Genomic DNA, 6954 nt, shown 5'->3' with positions numbered 1-6954 from the left:
GTTGCAGCGATACCTCCTATGCGCGGTGCAATCACCATTTACATATGCGTGCCAGACCTACGTGCGCATTTTCATTCTTAAACCTATAAATTGTGCTGAAATACCATAATATATATAAATACACACATATATCAAGGTGTGTCAATTTAAAGTAGAACTATAGTCAAAACTATAGGGGTTATAACCCCTGTCATTTTATTTTTGCCATTTTTTCTCCCATTGGGGAGCTTTACCTTCACTTCCTGTCCCACAGCCAAACAGGGAGTTAGAGGAATGCCCTGCAAATTAAGAGAATCCCTTCAGGACCCCCAGGTCACCACAAATAGTGTCCCCATTGGAAACTTTCCCCTTTATTTCTTTACTGGGGACAACCCAAAATGTGGGGTTTCTTTTACTTTTACTTTCAATGATAATGTTAATTAGGACAAATACAGGGGGAATCTCTCTAACAGCAATAAAAACCTGACAGATATTCTAAGCTATCTCCACTCTATCCAAAACTAAAAAAAAAAGTTTTGCCTTTAGTTATACTTTAATTCCCAGAATGCCCGCGGTGTAGCATTATGGTGGTGAGATACAGGCACTTGCAGTCAAATGTGTTCTGACATGTTCTTACTTTCACTTGCCTGGCTTGCAGATAAGTCGACTTGGTCTTTACGGAGTAGTAGAAGAAATAGCACGTGTGTGTATTGTGTTGTTGGTGGAAATGAGTGACAGGACCTGGAGCAGTGGATTAACATCACATTTTGTGTGAAAATTGGCAACAGACTGAAACCTTGGCTCTGTTACAACAGGTAAACGTGCCATGAAGAAATCAAGTGTTTTTGAATGGCATAAAAGCTTTACGGAGGGGTGGGAAGATTTCCACATTGACGCAAGAATGGTCAGCCAACATTGTTTCTGGGATATTCTAAAAGGTTGCTGGAATCTGTTCAGAGGAAAAGACCAGAACTCTGGCCTGACAAGTGGATTCTCCACGGTAATGCTCCTGGGCCAGAAACACGCAAATACTTAATGCATCAATTCAGAAACTTGACCAACCACCTTATTCCCCTGACTTAGCACCTTGCGACTTTTGGCTGGTTCCAAAATTGAAAAATGCCTTAAAAATACACAAATTAGATGACATTCCAAACATCCAGCGTGGCATGACAAAGATGCTGCGAAGCTGTAAGCCGTGTACCGGGGTGGGCTCCCCAAGATACAGTGAAGTCACGAATGAGGAAAGCAACCCCGACACCAGCTTTTGCCACAACAGAATTTTACTTAGATGTGGGAAATAAACACAACCACAAATGCTGGAAACATACAATAAATTTACATACACCCAGCCCAAAGGCTGAGACCTTTGAGCTGCACAGCACGGCACCTCCTGATGGATGAAGGTAGAAAGTGTAGTAATTTACCTACTGGCGGGCACAACTAAGCTACCACACCTTACCCGTTATTACCCTAAAAGAGCAGAAATCAGTGTATGGGTGTATGGTATGGGCTAGCCTGCGGTGCAGCACAACAGCTTACAATCTTACACAAATCTACAGTATTCCCCCTCCCATAACTGGTCCTGTAGCACGTGCCTGAGTATTCCTTCTGAGCAAAACGCCAGTCTGGCTTGAGTTTGTGGGATGTTATCAGCTCTCCAATGTGAAATGGCACTTTAAGTTATGGAGTCCTTCCAATGATCAGTAATAACACTTGTGGCCTGACACAGAGACCCTAACTAACTAACTATAGGCCTGGACTCAGTCTCTAGGCGCCAACACTGAAATGAGGTGCGTGTACGATCTTACTGACCCGGGTCTGCTTTGCATACGCTGGTGACTCTGAACAGAACAGATGTCTCTCCAACAAGCATGCAGTATTGCAGTGTATGTTGCTTTGTTCCTCTGCTCTCATCAGCATTCCTGGCAGCAATCTTCCTTTCTCTGAACAGGATCAGGGTCTTGGACATGATCAGCTTCACTTAGCTGCAGCTCTGGTTACTGAGGGATGTTCAAACACCTGGATGCCATCAGATTCTCTGCTCAGACGGCTCCTGCATTCACCTTCCTCCAAAACATGGCTGCAGTCTCTCCTTCCTGTCCTCTAAACTGAAAACTGTGAAAAACCCCACCTCTTCATGAATATAGAAATATCTATGCAGTCTGAGGCTGTGTTAGGAAAACAGTGGCATCTTGTGGCTAAACTGCAGAATGTCATTCCAGAACATTTAATTTACTCCACACAATAATTTACTGCACACAGTGTTCAAACAATGAGAGCTTTTTCCCCATCTCACACAGCATACCAGAAAAAGAATTCCAGAAACGTTTCCAGCAGTGGCACAGTCATCTAGAAAAGTGCATCGCTTTACAAGAGGACTACATTGAAGGTGATAACAGTCACTAGTGTATAGGCAAGCAAATATATATATATTTTTTTTTTTTTGCAGCCTACTTAGGGAATTAAATTATCTATCTACAGTATCTATCCTCTTTTTTTTTTTTTTTTTGTGATGTGATCAAGGACTATGTGACAACTGAAAGGCCATGGAATTTTAAAATAGGTTCATGCCTGCTGTAAGTTTTTAGACAAGGAATAGTGATATTCCGCATTATGATGAGCTCACAGTGGGGAGCAGTAAAGTGGAGGGGGTTCCGATAAAGGAGGACCTGTTCCAGAATTTGCATCAGAGCCCTTTCCTTTCTCTGGTCCTTGGACATCTCAAAGTAATTACTGTAAGTAATAGAAATGATCAGCCATCTAGGTTATTCACTTTGTACATGACATCAGCTTCACTTGTTGAAACAGATAGAAGTAAAAATCTGCATGTTACGCACTTCTGGCTACAGACAATTGTAGTGATTCCTGGCAGAACAAACACATCCTTGAATATAAAATAGGTTATTGGATTTATAGTCTCCTGTTTAGGAAATCATTATCTGTCATAGTAAACAAGTGACTGGGAGTCATGCCAATTGGTTCTAGATCACTGACTCTAACAACACAGCTGTAAGATGCATGACTGTCACACGTTCTGTAGTAGTAACATATCCTCAACTGTAGGCTTTGTTCTGAGGAATGTTAATATTGGGGTGTCAGGCAAAATGGGGATAATTAAAGCTGAAATCGAGCCTTACATTCATTCTTGCACAGTTGTATAGGATCCCCTCCTGTACTGAAACTGCTTTACCTGATTTCACTGCACATTGGATGCATTAGAAGCTTCTCACAGTGTGCATTAGAAGCTTCCATGAGTTAGAAAGAGCCTGGCAGGAGGGCATTATCTAGGCCTTTCCTTCTCAGCTTTACTGTCCCTGGATTGTACCTTTCATTTACTGAATAAACTGTTCAGATCGAGCAGAGAAGTTCAAAAACGTTCAGATGCCAAACTTTCATTTTCTGGCCTTATGGGCCAGGGGGTGTCAAAAAATAGCATGGGGTTGTGGGCAGTGTCCTGGGGAACATTTACCAATTTGGCTAGGAGAAGAGATTATTTTAAATGCTTAAAGTGAAACATTAAAAATGTCCAACTTGTTGACTGCCTGCCCACAGTAATTTTACTGCAAGCGGGCTGCACGTCTAGGCACAAGTAAGTACACTGTGCCTACTCTGGTTTAGGAGCATGCTGCGTGTTCACCCCCACCCCACACACACACACACACATAACTGCTGTGTCCCCCGGGCTTTCAGAAGCCCAAGAATCATGTGATTGCTATGATCACAATGCCAACAGCTCTGCTTCCTATACCAGTGAGCTGTAATTGGCCCACAGCTATCGCATGGTACCTGAGCCAATCACAGTAACCTGTACCATGTGATTAGCTGTAGCCAATCACAGATCACTTGTAATCACAGCTGTTATGAATTAAACTTATTCATGACAGTTCAAAGCATTGCTGACACAGTACAATGATCATCAGAGTGTAAGAAAAAAACCATCCCTGATCACCCCCCAGAGTAGTACAGCGTTACTATGGTGACACTGAACTACTCTGATGGAAGTATGCAACAAAATATAGTAAACAAAAGTTTAAAAAAAAGTAAAAATATATTTAAAAAACAGGATCAGGGTCTTGGACATGATCAGCTTCACTTAGCTGCAGCTCTGGTTACTGAGGGATGTTCAAACACCTGGATGCCATCAGATTCTCTGCTCAGACGGCTCCTGCATTCACCATCCTCCAAAACATGGCTGCAGTCTCTCCTTCCTGTCCTCTAAACTGAAAACTGTGAAAAACCCCACCTCTTCATGAATATAGAAATATCTATGCAGTCTGAGGCTGTGTTAGGAAAACAGTGACATCTTGTGGCTAAACTGCAGAATGTCATTCCAGAACATTTAATTTACTCCACACAATAATTTACTGCACACAGTGTTCAAACAATGAGAGCTTTTTCCCCATCTCACACAGCATACCAGAAAAAGAATTCCAGAAACGTTTCCAGCAGTGGCACAGTCATCTAGAAAAGTGCATCGCTTTACAAGAGGACTACATTGAAGGTGATAACAGTCACTAGTGTATAGGCAAGCAAATATATATATATTTTTTTTTTTGCAGCCTACTTAGGGAATTAAATTATCTATCTACAGTATCTATCCTCTTTTTTTTTTTTTTTTTGTGATGTGATCAAGGACTATGTGACAACTGAAAGGCCATGGAATTTTAAAATAGGTTCATGCCTGCTGTAAGTTTTTAGACAAGGAATAGTGATATTCCGCATTATGATGAGCTCACAGTGGGGAGCAGTAAAGTGGAGGGGGTTCCGATAAAGGAGGACCTGTTCCAGAATTTGCATCGGAGCCCTTTCCTTTCTCTGGTCCTTGGACATCTCAAAGTAATTACTGTAAGTAATAGAAATGATCAGCCATCTAGGTTATTCACTTTGTACATGACATCAGCTTCACTTGTTGAAACAGATAGAAGTAAAAATCTGCATGTTACGCACTTCTGGCTACAGACAATTGTAGTGATTCCTGGCAGAACAAACACATCCTTGAATATAAAATAGGTTATTGGATTTATAGTCTCCTGTTTAGGAAATCATTATCTGTCATAGTAAACAAGTGACTGGGAGTCATGCCAATTGGTTCTAGATCACTGACTCTAACAACACAGCTGTAAGATGCATGACTGTCACACGTTCTGTAGTAGTAACATATCCTCAACTGTAGGCTTTGTTCTGAGGAATGTTAATATTGGGGTGTCAGGCAAAATGGGGATAATTAAAGCTGAAATCGAGCCTTACATTCATTCTTGCACAGTTGTATAGGATCCCCTCCTGTACTGAAACTGCTTTACCTGATTTCACTGCACATTGGATGCATTAGAAGCTTCTCACAGTGTGCATTAGAAGCTTCCATGAGTTAGAAAGAGCCTGGCAGGAGGGCATTATCTAGGCCTTTCCTTCTCAGCTTTACTGTCCCTGGATTGTACCTTTCATTTACTGAATAAACTGTTCAGATCGAGCAGAGAAGTTCAAAAACGTTCAGATGCCAAACTTTCATTTTCTGGCCTTATGGGCCAGGGGGTGTCAAAAAATAGCATGGGGTTGTGGGCAGTGTCCTGGGGAACATTTACCAATTTGGCTAGGAGAAGAGATTATTTTAAATGCTTAAAGTGAAACATTAAAAATGTCCAACTTGTTGACTGCCTGCCCACAGTAATTTTACTGCAAGCGGGCTGCACGTCTAGGCACAAGTAAGTACACTGTGCCTACTCTGGTTTAGGAGCATGCTGCGTGTTCACCCCCCCCCACACACACACACACACATAACTGCTGTGTCCCCCGGGCTTTCAGAAGCCCAAGAATCATGTGATTGCTATGATCACAATGCCAACAGCTCTGCTTCCTATACCAGTGAGCTGTAATTGGCCCACAGCTATCGCATGGTACCTGAGCCAATCACAGTACCCTGTACCATGTGATTAGCTGTAGCCAATCACAGATCACTAGTAATCACAGCTGTTATGAATTAAACTTATTCATGACAGTTCAAAGCATTGCTGACACAGTACAATGATCATCAGAGTGTAAGAAAAAAACCATCCCTGATCACCCCCCAGAGTAGTACAGCGTTACTATGGTGACACTGAACTACTCTGATGGAAGTATGCAACAAAATATAGTAAACAAAAGTTTAAAAAAAAGTAAAAATATATTTAAAAAATGTAATAAATTATTTAAAAATGTTTTTAGTCTTTTTTGCATACTGTCATTAGGCAGTGTCCCTGATCACCACTATACCAGTCATATGATGATGGTGTACTGCACTGGTGACAGTATGTAAAAAAAAGTCATTTCTTCATTTTCAAAAAAATCATGACAAAAAAATGACAACTTGGATATGTTTTATAACAGAAAGTAGAAAATATTGCAGTTTATTTTCAAAATTTTCGGTCTTTTTTCCTTTATTTAATTAAACATAAAACACCCAGAGCTGATCAAATACCACCAAAAGAAAGCTTTATTTGTGTGAAAAGAAAACAAATTTATCAAAATGTCACTTGCGGACAGTGTTGCATGACCGTGCAATTGCCAGTTAAATTAGCACAATGCAGAATCACAACAAATTGGCTGGTCATGTGAAGGGGCGCATCTCTGGAAAAAGTGCTTTTTGGTGACATCAGTGCTTCCTTAGGAAGCAGTGACACTAGGAAGTGGACATTTATGGAAGCGGTAGAATTCTGCTTTCTATATATGATGTTTGGCTCCCACTGAATAGCAGACTGAAGGGTAACAGTTTGAGCGTTTATCCAAATGCCCAAAAAGCCAACGTTCCTTTCAAACCTAGGTTTGGACCAAATTCCGAACAAATTGACAAGGGCGGCCACAACGCCAACAGCTCCAATCCATGCCCCAGCTTCTTCAGCAGTAACTATTCCCATGCAATGACTTCCTGCCATCACCTCCTGCTTAATGGTGGTCATGGACTCTTTCAGTTCTGTGATAACTTCCTCAATCACGGACAAG

This window comes from Staurois parvus, unplaced genomic scaffold, assembly GCF_062004578.1.
Source record: "Staurois parvus isolate SC_StPar_1 unplaced genomic scaffold, SC_StPar_1.0 ptg000232l, whole genome shotgun sequence".
Classification (NCBI taxonomy): Eukaryota; Metazoa; Chordata; class Amphibia; order Anura; family Ranidae; genus Staurois; species Staurois parvus.
The sequence above is the reverse complement of the archived record's forward strand: the minus strand, read 5'-3'. Positions refer to the sequence as shown.